Raw genomic sequence first — 12917 nt, 5'->3', positions numbered from 1 at the left:
CACCAGGCTAGGAGCAGGTGCTCCTTTAAGAATTTGTCATGAAAAATAAGCTTTCTACCACGATTAACATTAACTAAAATGAAATCCACAGATAGAAGAGTTTTGGACTTGCCAGGTAAATTTTACCAATAAAACCAGAGTAGCTATATTAATATCAAAGGGGGAAAAGAGTAGATTTTAAAGTAAGAACATCATTAGCAACAAAGAGGGTTATACTGTAACAATAAAAGAAAATTTACTGGGAAACCTTTTTGCCCTAATTTTATTTTTTGGTTTGTTTTGTTTTGCTTTGGCTTGGGAGAAGCTACTGTTACTCTTATTTTCCCCCCAAAACCTTATATATTCCATGAGGCATTTCCAATATCCTAAAGCCCTTGGCTTTGGAACTGGAAAGCCAGCTTGGGTTCCATGGAAACAGAGTCTGAGATGCAAATCTGCACCCAGGGGGGTTTACTGGGAGTGTTCTCAGAAGACACATCTTTGAGGAAGTGGGGGAAGGTGGAATTGAGCACTGGGAGAGGATGACTCTTGCCACGATTGCATCTGGACCCCCCAGGCCAGTCAGTCATCGGACATGGACTGCACTCTGAGAGGTGAAGGAACCTTGCGGGGGGGCACTTCCCTGAGGCTGAGGGCAGTTCCCTGTGAGGCAGCTGAGTGGTGGACAACCTGGCCCTGAAGAGAGCTCCAAGCAGAGCTCCACAGTGCCCGTGGTCCATAGTCACCACGGATGAAGTTGCTTCTTGTCATGAGTATGCCCCAACAGGGAAGCTTCTTCTCCAGGATTTTGGTCGGACCAGTTGCCTGAGAAATTTAGAAAAGAAGGTGATTATAATAAACAACAGCCCCCTGCCGCAGTTGATCTCAGGCTGTGACTGACACTCATCATCCCCCACTCTGCCACCAATTCAAGACTCCCCACTCCTTCTACTTGCTCCTCTGCTGGTCTAGGCAGGGGGCCTGGTAGGGGGACGCAGACATCATCTCTGAGGGGTCTGAACCCCAGGTTATCAGTCTCTTCTCAGGATATGACTCCTGTACTTGTCCACCTGTGTTAGGAGCACGAAGAGACTCTCTGGAGCAACCTCGGAGCATCTTCCCTGGCCTCACTGTGCATCAACAACCCAACCTCCCTGATGACTAGGGTCAATCATGCCCACCATGATGAAAACTCCTCTTCCTGTCCGCTGGTTAATCGTCATGAGAAACCCCAAGTGGCCAGGCAGTGGGTATAAAGTTCTGTAAGTGTCTTACTGTGTCCTCTGGCGAAGACGTTCTTCCCCTGGAAGCCGCAGAAGCCAATGTGGCAAGGATGGAAAGCACAGTTCCCTCTGTTGGTCACTGGGACCAATGGTGAGAAAGACCTCTCCTACTGCTATCTTCTGGTTCTCAGAGCCATGTATTCTACCTGTCAAGGCCACAGCATCATCGACACGGCATGCACTCTGTGTCATAGATCATGCTCCGCACTCATAAGGCATCATCTCTAATCTGGAACCTTAGCTATATTCGTAAGAGGTTTTTCTACCACTCTGGCAGGCTGGCAGCTTCTAGATGATGTCACATATGATGAAAATGGTGGATTTCATGGTCATGTGTCCACTGCTGAGCCCCCATTTCAATAAAGTGGGTCCCTCGACTGAACTGATATTACGTAGAATCCTGTGTTGGTGGATGGTGGTGCTGGCTTAGGCAGGTGCTGCGTGCTTTCCCGTAGGCAGGAAAGGCAAATCTATGCCAAGACTATGTGATGATCTCACTCAAGATTCATCTGTATCCCTTCTATTATGAAAAAGGTCCCTGTAGTCAGTATTTTACTAAATGTCTATTACTACCACTGGGGGCTCATGGCTAGTCTCTGCTAGCAGATTGGCCTTCAGCAGTAACTGTACTTAGCTAGCCTTGGTGAATGGAAGCTCATCCCAATGGGCTCACATGTAGCCTTCATCTCTGCTGGTATGGTATCTGTTGTACCTGCACTGGGATGGCTGATGACAGGCTAACTGGTGTCGACTGGCCAAGTCACTTTGTTTGCTTGCTACCTCCTCCATGGTGAATGCACTTTGCTGGGCATTACCTTGTGATATGTGTATCTTCACACTCTGCCAACTCCTAGGAGCCTATCCTCAAGCTTCTTCCTGTCTCCCAGATGCCGATCTTTCTCTTTCACCCCTGTTCATGCACTTTGTCATAAGTTTCACATGGCACATATTCTTATCTTTGGTCAATTCTCTTTCCCTACAAAGTAGATGACTAGACAACCTACCCAGATATATGTCCCCTGGAGGACTGCTCCTGGCTGCCATCTTCCAAGGCCATCCCTGAGTGGCATAGTCCATTATTTACACGCACCAGTGAATCAAGTTGCCCTGGCCCCGTAGCGGACCATCGATGTGAGCTGAGGGAAAAATACCGGAAAACAGTGCTGGGTGATATGGGGCCCAGCTAACTGTGCAACTTCCTCATTCACTCTGACCCTGCTTATGTCCAGGCCTAGATATCTCACTTCCCCTTATGATGAGTCCACCCAATCTTATAAGTCAGTGGGTCTGACAGAACCCAGCCTGGCCATGCAGTTGACATCCCATGGTGACATGTCCCCACTCTACCAGGGCCGAGAAGCTTACTAAGAGCTACTTTTCGAATGATGCATACCTTTCCACCACCGATAGACATGGCCTTTCTCCAAAATGTCAGGGGTTACCTTCTGACTCTCCTGGGGCTTGCCATAAGCTCCATGTGATGTCTTTTGCCACCATACATCTCCGTAGTGCCATAGAGAGCATACCGTCCCACTCCTACCAGTGAGGACCATAGGGGCGGCCAGGTGGTATGACACAAATGGCAGGGTCACTTACACCACCACCTGACCTGCTGCAGACGCTTTCTTTCCTGGATCCTACTCAAAGATGACCACCTTCCATATCACCCAGAAAAATGGGTTGAAGCAGTATTTACAGGGACAGAAGATGCTGCCTCCAAAGTCCAAAGAGGCCTACTAAGCATTGTGCTTCTCTTTGTTTTGTTAAGTTATTCATTTAGTTAGTTAGTTTTCAGAGAGAAAGAGAACACAAATGCATGTGGGGGAGTGGCAGAGAGAGAGAGAGAGAGAGAGAGAGAATCCCAAGCTGACTCCAAGCTCAGTATAGAGCCCGATGCAGGGCTTGATCCCATGACCTTGGGACCATGACTTGAGCCGAAATCAAGGGTCAGATGCTCAACCACCTGAGCCACTCAAGTGCCCCAAGGTGCAAGGTTCTTAATTGTCCAGGTACCCATCCTGAGTATCGGGGTCTCACCAACTCTCTATTAGGACCCCGACTTTGGAGACCTGAGAATTTAACCTTCTCCAAAACTCTGCTATACTTAAGATTACGACTGGTACTCCGGTTGACCTGCTGGAGAACACTGGGATTTTCTCACAAGCTGCCAAGGAGGCACTCGGGCTTTCACAGTTCACCTTAAACTGGTGAACCTCACCTCAGCCTCCTGCTCTCTCAAGCTGAGGAGCTCTCAGCCACGATCACTCGGTCTCACCTCCTGCTCACCATTTTCCCTCAGCCTTTCCAGCACCATCCCCACCACTAGTGATGGGGTCCTCGCTGTCAACCTGCCACACGCACTTCTCCAGTTTTCCATCTAGAGCCCACTTTTTCACAACTATTTCCTGTGTCAACTGCCTTAGAGGTTTCCTGGAAACAGCCTGAGGTGGGAGATTGCATGCAGGTTTATCGGGGAGTGTTCCTGAGAAGTTCCCCTGGAAAGAAGACAGACAGCACATCTCAGGAGGAAAAGCTGACTTTCAGCGAGGTTGTGATGGAGGCTACCCTCAGCCAACCCTGAGAGGCGCTCTGGAATTGAAATAGCCCATCAGGTTTGGCTCAAATTGGGGTGAGGAGGCCGAGCTTCTGCATTCCTGCCTCGGTCAGTCAAATGAGCACGGGCGCCATCCGTGGGCACGTAAGCTTGAACGAGGCAGTTCCTGGCAGCAAAGGGTGATGTCCAGCAAATGACTCAGCTGTGAGCCATCTACAGCCTTTGTTCCCAGCGCAGGGGAGGGTGCATTCCCTGGGGAGGGGTCTGGGCAAAGTGGTACCCGCAGAAAGGTCTTGTTTGAATAGGAAGAGTAGAAAAAGGAACAAAGAAATCTGGGGTGAAAGAGGAAACTTCAATTAACATTTCAAAATATCATCCCACCCAGCAACTTGACAGTTTGCTAAGAGTCCCCCTTCCCCATTCTGCACCCCTAAGACACGGTTCACATCACCCTCTTTCCCACCATGCTGAAGTGCCTCTGGGATCATAATTGTCTTATAGCTCCCAGGACCCTCCAAGCCTCACACGGTAGCAAAAGCAAGTGTGGAGGAAATACGTGAGGTCATCAAACAACTCATTTATATTCCTTCTGGCTAGTTATGGGATTCCAGGCCAAAGGGAGGAGCCCCAAGGTATAGCAGGAGGGCGTTTCAAGCATCCCCAAGCCCAGGGTTCTTTCCTAAGACTTCCAAGGAGGATGTCGGGATATCACACAGCCCAACAGATTCGAGGCAAAGACCTGAAGAAATCATACTGTTTCCTCAAACGGGAAAAGGAAAACTATGGTAAACGTGTTGTAGTAGCGAGGCAAGTGCACAAAACCGAAAACGGAAACACGGCCAGGCGTGCTCAGTGCCGCAGGTGTCCAGGACCCTGGGCCGCGGGCTCAGGCGGGCAGAGCCCTGGCCTTGAACCAGAAGGTTTCGCTGTGTATCTCTAGAGGGAAGAACCAGAAACTGGCCTTACTCCACCCTCCGAGGCCGTACTTTATGTCCGCACAGCGGGTTCACAGAAGAAACCAGCTGTCCACAGGGTCCTCGGGCAGGTTGGGTAAGAGATGTGCATAAACAAGAGCGAGCAGCCGCCACCCACATGAGGACAGGAGCTAACATCTACTCTTCCTGTGCAAAGAGTTCCCCTGGAGGCTACCGTGTGGACGGCTCCCCTGAGGAGAAAGGCTGGGGATGGAGACCTGAGGACCCATCACACCGGATAAACCCGTGGCTCAGTCCCAGCCCTACTGATTCCTGGCTGGGAGCCTTTCACTCAAACTTCTGACAATGTTGTTTCCCCAGTGATGAAAAGGGTTAGGAACCCCAAACTTTTGAATGTGTTATAAGGACTAAAATATGTAATGTGTACAGAGCATCGATAGATCATTTCTTGTTGCAGAATAACAGAAGTTATAAAGTTGTTTTGATGTGCTGGGATCCTTCCTAAGAATGCTAGCTGTTTATCAAGAGGTTACTATCTTTTTTATTATAAGCTTTCCCCCAATGTTTCAGTACATCGTTTTCTGTGAATTGAAAGGTCACATTCTCTATCATTAGCTACCAAGAAGGCTTGATGTTGGCCACCATTTTGATTTTGCTTTAAGGGGAAAAAACTAAGTACTGTAGATGGCAGTAACTTTGGGCTGAAATCACTGCTCCCCACCCCCCCACCCCCACCCATTTCATGTGCATCCTCCCTGACCAGCAGGACCCTGGGCTAAGAGGTGAGGCTCCTTGGGACTTGTGGGCCTGACCAAAAGCCCCCAAAGCCAGGGCTGAGGGGGCAGAAGGATGACGCTCCACAACCCTGACAAGAAAGTCCACAATACATATGCTTTCTAGAACCCCGGCCTCTTGGCAAGCCTCAGCCCCTCCCACCACCACTGTCATCAGCAGAGCAGGGCTGGCCCACCAGGTGGCCCTGAACTTCCCATGCCCTGAGCAGACCCTAGGGCAACCCAAACATTGGGCACATTCCCACTGAGCCAACCTGGGTCAGACCCACCCAAAGGCCATGGTATCTGACCCATCGAGAAACCGACTAAAACTCCATTCCTTCTGGCAAGTGACAGGAAACCAAGAAGATACCATGGCAGTTCTGAGGTTAGCAGGGAGGGTCCTGCCTAGCCCAGATCTCTGGTTTCTGTTCCTCCCACGGTTTGGTCCCCTCCCGCACTTTAGTCAGGGATCTAAGTGAATGCAAGATACAGGCAAGTGACAGAGGCTGCCAAGAGGTCAGGGTTGTGTCACCCTCGCCTCTGCCTCTCCAGGCCCTGGCACACAGGACACATCATGGCCGTGAAGGATTCTCCCCCTGTCGCCAAACCACTCTTGACTCTTCCCAAGGCAGGGAATCATATCTGGGGAGGAACACAGGCCACACACAAGTGATCCACCACAAGCGTTTGGATAGCTGGATACAAACCAAGATTTTTATCACAGTTTTGTGTTGTTAACAGTCAAAGGGGAAAAAAGAAAACAATGTGACTGTGCTGAGCGCTGAGCCCCACGCACCTCTGAATAGGAAGTTCTCCTATTTGTTCCATTAATGAATGTATGTGTGGAGTTGGTGAACTTGGTACAACAAAATCGGGACTGTGAACCCAAAAAGGAAAAGAAGAAAAAGGTTCGCAAACTGTTATTTTATTTGGAAATAAAACGCAAATTATTGTAAAGAATAATGGGCCGATTGCTATAAAGCAATTTATACATCGCTATAAAATGCCTCTGGTCTGAGCACGTAACGCCCCACGGAAAGGGGATGCCAGAGAAGCAGGAGGTAAATGGAAGAAGTAAAGAGCTGCTGAGCCAAACCCCACCTTACCTGGGATGGAGCCACCAGCCGGGGCGTCTCAGACCCCGAGACCCCAGGCTCACTGTCCCTCACCCACGCTGCTCAGTGGCAATGAAGGCCTTTGAGCCACAGGAGGCACAGAGAGGCTTGGGTGTGCTCCAGGAGAGAACAGACAGACGGACTGACAAGAGTCCTGGGAGTCTTGAGAGCACCATCTTAAAAACTCCCACTTTGGAGTTGCAGTTTCGCAACTCCTGGAGTAAGTGGCAATGGTAAGGACGTTACTTACTTCACGAAATTGCTGCAAAGAGTAAATGGAACCGCTCTCGTAAAGTGGCTAGCGCGTCACCCTCCACGCTGTCTGTCATTTTTGTAATTGTCTCTGTTTTTTTTTAATTTTTTTTAACGTTTATTCATTTTTTCGAGAGACAGAGACAGAGCATGGGTAGGGGAGGGGCAGTGAGAGAGGGAGACAGAATTCAAAGCAGGCTCCAGGCTCTGAGCTGGCAGCACAGAGCCCGACATGGGGCTCGAACTCATGGACCATGAGATCATGACCTGAGCCGAAGTCGGATGCTTAACCAGCTGAGCCACCCAGGCGCCCCATAATCGTCTCGGTGGTGCTGCTTTTCACAGTACCGCACTGCTGAGCTGACGATTAATGGGTGTGGCCCCCCTCCTTGGATACTCGCTCTGGGGTGTCACCTACTGCAGGCCAATGTCACTAATCAAGAGGACACTGGGGCAAGCCCCCAAGCTTGGGACTTTCATCTCTGACCTGTCGCTGAGCCAGTTACGGCAGATCCGCTTACTTTAGCCGGTGAAATACAAGATTTAGACCCCTTGGTCTCTGAAGGTTCTAGCAGTCGAAGAGCTTCTGAGTCTATGCTTTCACAAGACACAGTCTCTGATGAGGCAGATGGGACCATAGGCACGCTGTGTCTGTCTGGAGATCCAACACAGTCCTCCCGAGCCACCACCCAAATCCCCCCCATGTGATTTATCTTTCACTTCTTTTTCAGAGAGACTGTCTTTAGAGATGTCCTCTGAGAGTTATAAGCATGTCCCCCAGCGCAGGCTCCAGATTTCTCTGAATCTTCTGTCACACTCTCTGCATAAACTCTGTGTGATTCTATGCCTTTGCATTTATTTCTAGACAGGAGGTCCGCGTTTACAACAGGTATTTAGAATGACCCATGGCCCCGAGGGGTTAAAAATCTGTTGTGGAGAGATTTCCCATGATTTGGTAACTACAAAGGATCTGAGATGACATTTCATAAAACTTCTCACTCCACAGAGGGGCAAACTGAGGCTCAGAAAGATGTAATTATTTTTCCCAGGCCAATGCAGGAAGACAATGACAAAACAGCATGGGAGTCCAGGAGCAGAGCTATGATTTTCTTTTAACCTGTAAGTCTAAGCACCTTCCATGGTTCTGGAAGAATGTGGTCATCTCTGTGCATAGGGAGCTAGGATATCAGATGGGTTTCGAAAGGACTGTTTTCCTCATTTGCTTTTTTTTTTTTTTTTTTTTGGTAGTTTACTCTGGTGGCTGGGAGGTATCTTATCCCACAGGCCTGTCCAGAATATCCTGTTAACCTACCCACCAATGTCAATACCTAGTGCTGTTTTTTGGGGCCGCTGGGAATCCGCACACCTCGGGCAGGAGTCCACTCTGAACGTGTGTGTGCCCTTGCATGTGCATGTGTGAGTGTGCACACAAATGCAATTGCAAAACACACAGTCAATGCTCGTAATAGGGAACCAAGAGAAAAAGTCTCAAGTTCCACTTTTGCTTAACGCTTGGCTTCCTGGAGTTTTTAAAAGATGGTATCTGTTTAAGGAACGTCTTCTTGAGCCTGGATGGGTGTCCTTACAAATGAGAGAGTCCACTTGACCTTGCTTTCTGTTGCGAGATGTAAGCTTGGCGGAAATTCGAGCACATTGGAGATTTACTTATCAGCTGCAGTCACAGTGAGGGTTGCAAACGCTCCCGGGAGCATCACCTGGGAGGTCTGGGAGGTGGCTTGGAGGGGGCTGTCCCGGATCTCCAGAGAGATGCACCCAGGCAAGTTTGGAAATCTGAAACGTTAATTTAGAAATGAATACAGTTATCTTCTGAACCTTTAATGATGGAACCATAGTTCTATATAACGCTTCAAAAGACGGGGGACGGAAAGTGTGAAAGCAACATTCATCACTGTGATAAGCTATGTAAGCGACATCTGAGGCCAGATCCCGAGAGATCAGGTATTATGCAAATACCCCAGGCTGCAGTGAATGACCTGAGTGTTTCCCCCAGACGTTCCACCCAGGTTCCAGAGCAGGAGGGAGGCTGGCTCCAGCCCAAATCAAATTTTCGTTTTCCTGGAAGACAGCGCCAGGCGCTCAGGTTTCATCAGCCCCATATTGGAGGCATCAAGGCGCCACGTCATGGCTGGATAACCCTGCATTCAATCCATTGTACTGAAGACAGGACAAATAAACTGAGAATCAGAGCACTCAATGACTCATGTCAGAGGCATAAATTGAAAGTCAGCACTTGTCCCGCATGTAATCTAGCTGAAGAAGAGTTTACGGTGCAGGATTCTTCATGTGAACTGCTGCTGTTCCTTCCTGAAAAGGAAGCTCCTAGTGTGTGTGTGTCCGTGGGTGTGCGCGTGCACACGCACCCGTGTGTATGTGTGCAAGAGCGTGCCTGTGAGCGCATAAGCGTGCATGCAAGGGAGTATGTGTACTCACGTGTGTGCTCACAGCTTTAAACAATACCACCCATCCCAGGAAAACGGAAAAGAAGAAGAAAAAGGAAGCCAAAACTTCTATTTTATTTAGGAATAAAATGCAAGAATGATGGTCAAAATTGTAGTGGAAGTAGGGCTTTTAGAGAGTCCTTGATTTCCAAGTAGGTTCCAGAGACAGAGCCTATCAGGAGCCGTCTACCACGTCTTCGCCCATCTCAGCATGCTGTGCATGTCCTGGTTCAAATACCATTTTTCAAAAGAACTCTCCGGAGTTTGCAGCTACTTACACCTCTCTACTCCGCAACGATGTCATTCGCCATTGAACGTGAGTTTAACGAACAGGAGTTCTGACCCCGACTGGACCACAATATACTTAAAGACCAGGGCTCTGCACTCTCCACTGGTGCCGTATCCCACGACACCTGGTACAATGCTTGTCGCGTAGATGACCATGCCCGATCAATTTTAATTGAAGTTACTGCTCTGATGCTGATGATAAAGTGTGGTGGGAGGCACAGGGCCTGAGTGGCAAGACGCTGGGCTCCAGTTCTGCCACCCACGAGTTGCTTTAGTTCAGAGCTACTTGGAACTTCCCCTGACCTCAGTTTCCTTATCGATGAAATCAGTAGTTTGAACCAAGTATTAAATCCAAGTCCCATTTGACGTGGTGCTTCGGTGAGCTTGTTAGCAAGAACCTAGCTTTGGAAGGACCTCGCCCTAAGTCTGCCCATCCCAGACTTTTCTTTCAACCAAAAGGAACGTAAAGAAATGGACACTTGTTCAGGTATAAGGTAGGTACTGGCTGTGGGTGCTAGTCACAGAGTTCACAGTGTTTCTAAATGACTTCTGGTTGATCTGGAACCTGAGGCCTACCCAGGAGGCCATCTGCATTTTGAAGTTCCTTGAAAACTGTCCTATCTGAGGGTTGTATTCGAAATCTGCACTCAAGGAGCACTCTGTCGTAGGAAGGGTGGGAGGTGATGAAGTTCACTGGGTAGTGAACAGGGGAGCAGCGTTCCTAACTGGACCGTGGACTCTGGAGGACAAAAGTGGAGACTGCACTCCAACTTTCTTGAGCCCACCTAGAAGTTGCTGGCAAAGGAAAGAAAAGGGAAGGGGGTCAAGCAATCAGACTCAGGAGCCAGGCGTTGTTCCCCTTGGTCCAAGTGTCACCCCAGAAGCCAGAGCAAGAAGCTTTGGTGGAAAGCTGTGCTGAGAGGTGACATCGTCTGTTCTGAAAAGACTGCTGGCCGTGGACCTTCAGGGCAAACTGTTGCCGACACTGCTCTCCAGCCCTCGTACCTCAGGGGGACTTGCTGGCCTCCCCCACCCAGGGGGTCTTTCCTGATCCCTCCTCTACCCCTTATACACCTTGTCCCTCCCATCCACCAGGCCTGCTCTCCTGGACGCCTTGTCACATCTCCACAGTTGCACTCATTTCATTGCAAAGTGATCGTGCATATTTCTGTCTCCCCTGTTGGAATGAGGTTCTTTGAGGCAGAGTGTGAATCTAATGCATCTCTGCACTTTCAGTACTTAGTATAGCGCCTAGCACATAATTGGCACACAACAGAAGGTGACTGAAACACTTATTGAATGAGTGGATGAGTGAATGAATGAGCAAACCTGGCAAGGCAGGGATGACTCGGGAATGCATTCACTCAATAAACATTTACTGAGGACCAACTCTGTTATTGGGCCAAAGGGACAGTGGAACACTCAGGGTGGCGCTGGCGGGAGACAGGATGTTCCCAGGCTTTGCCCTCCATTGAAAGGCTTCGCTGCCCCTCCGGGCACTCACTGGAGTATACTGCAGTCATCAGCTCTATGTCTGGTTCATTGTCCCGCTTGTAAAACCGCTCAGCGTGCAAGTGAACCAGCAAGTGCTGATGTGGGCACCACTGGTCCCAAGGAGATGCTTTGGAAGGTAGAGCACAGGAATGATACACTTCCCCGGGGAAAGGGCTAGAAGTGGATGGACATTGACCATCTTGGGGGGTGGCTGAGGTCTGTGTAAGGCCAGGTTATCCAGAGAGCTGTGGTCCTGAGGGCACAATGTACAGAAGGAATAGAATTTGCAAAATCCAATTTTATACTGTATCAAACCAGAAGAGCGAGAGCATGCACCCCCCCCCCCCCACGTTCATGTGGCTCCGTTAAGGAGTATGTATTTGGGGGCACCTGGGTGGCTCAGTAGGTTGAGCATCCAACTCTTGATTTTGGCTCAGGTCATGATCCCAGGGTTGTGGGACAGAGCCCCGCATCAGGTTCATGCTGAACATGGAGTCTGCTTGAGATTCTGTCTCTCCCCTCTGTCCCTCTCCCCCACTCACAATCTCTCTCTCTCTCTCAAATAAATTAAAAAAAAAAAAAAAGAGCGTATGTATTTCTACTAATCTTAAAACCGAGTGACGCGAGGTGTGGGTCAGGGGTGTATGGGTGTGTCCGCATTCCCTGGGTAGAAATTCATAGCAAAATGGGCAGTGGCTTTCTGTTATTGGATGACTTCACCTGCTGTGAGGCTGATAAGTAAGAGTTGACAAGAAAGGCCACCGAGAGTGGAATGCATTTGTTAACAGAGGAGGCACGGGACCCACTCCCAGACCCCCTGTGTAAGGCCCTGGCAGGGACCTCATCGAGTCACTTCACATCTCCGGGCCTTAGGTTTCTCGTGTCAAATAAGAGGGGACCCAGACACTAGTAATGGCATTGACGAGGCTAAGAACAGCAGCTTGCAGCTCCGTGGAGTCTATGACAGATCACTTCCCCGGACCTCTCTGTAGCCATGTGGGGGGTGGGGGGGGGGGAACACAGGCCAAAGTAACAGTCGAATTCTACAGATGGGGCAAAAAACTCAAGTCATTTACCCAGGCTCCTACAGGGGTTGGTGGAGTTAACCCATGAGCTTGGGTCCACCGCCTCTTGGGACCTAGAAAAATTGCCAAGGCCTGGAGGAGCGAGCCCCAGAGGAGGGGGACACAGTAGAACCACACGGGAGGGGCAGGGAGCTCTTTCTACCCCCTCACATCAGCGTTCTGAGCATTTGCCTTCAAATCGTTAACTAGGGTGACACCCAAGGCAGACACAGGGCTCAGAGAGTCTTTGATGTACGGAGTCTCACCGGGTGATGAGCGGGCCTGGGGGAGGGGAGGAAGTGGTGTTTTGGTGGCTTCGTGTCATTCTTTTCCAAGACTAACAGGACGCTGTTCTCTTCAAACAAATCTGATGTCCTTGTGCCCTCCTGCCCTTGATTTGATCAGTGACAAAGACTGCTTTCCCCAAGGTGATCCGGACGTGTGGCTCTCCTTGCCAATTGTCCTTCCGAATCCCTTTGATGTGTGGGTCCTGGCTCCCTGGGCACATTTTCTCAGCTCAGTGGACTGTCAAGTCGCCTTCGAAGTAGTTTCTTCCAAAAGTGGCCTTTTTCAAGTAGTTTCTCAGCAAACACTTCAACATCAAGCGCGACTCACATTTGTGTGAAATGCCACTTCAGCTTCGGGCTGTTTTTGAGGCCAAAAGCAGTTTGGGGCTTATCATAACCTTAGTGTTGTGCCCTTTAGTGAGGTACGGCCC

Source organism: Leopardus geoffroyi, chromosome A3, assembly GCF_018350155.1.
Source record: "Leopardus geoffroyi isolate Oge1 chromosome A3, O.geoffroyi_Oge1_pat1.0, whole genome shotgun sequence".
Lineage (NCBI taxonomy): Eukaryota > Metazoa > Chordata > Mammalia > Carnivora > Felidae > Leopardus > Leopardus geoffroyi.
The sequence above is the reverse complement of the archived record's forward strand: the minus strand, read 5'-3'. Positions refer to the sequence as shown.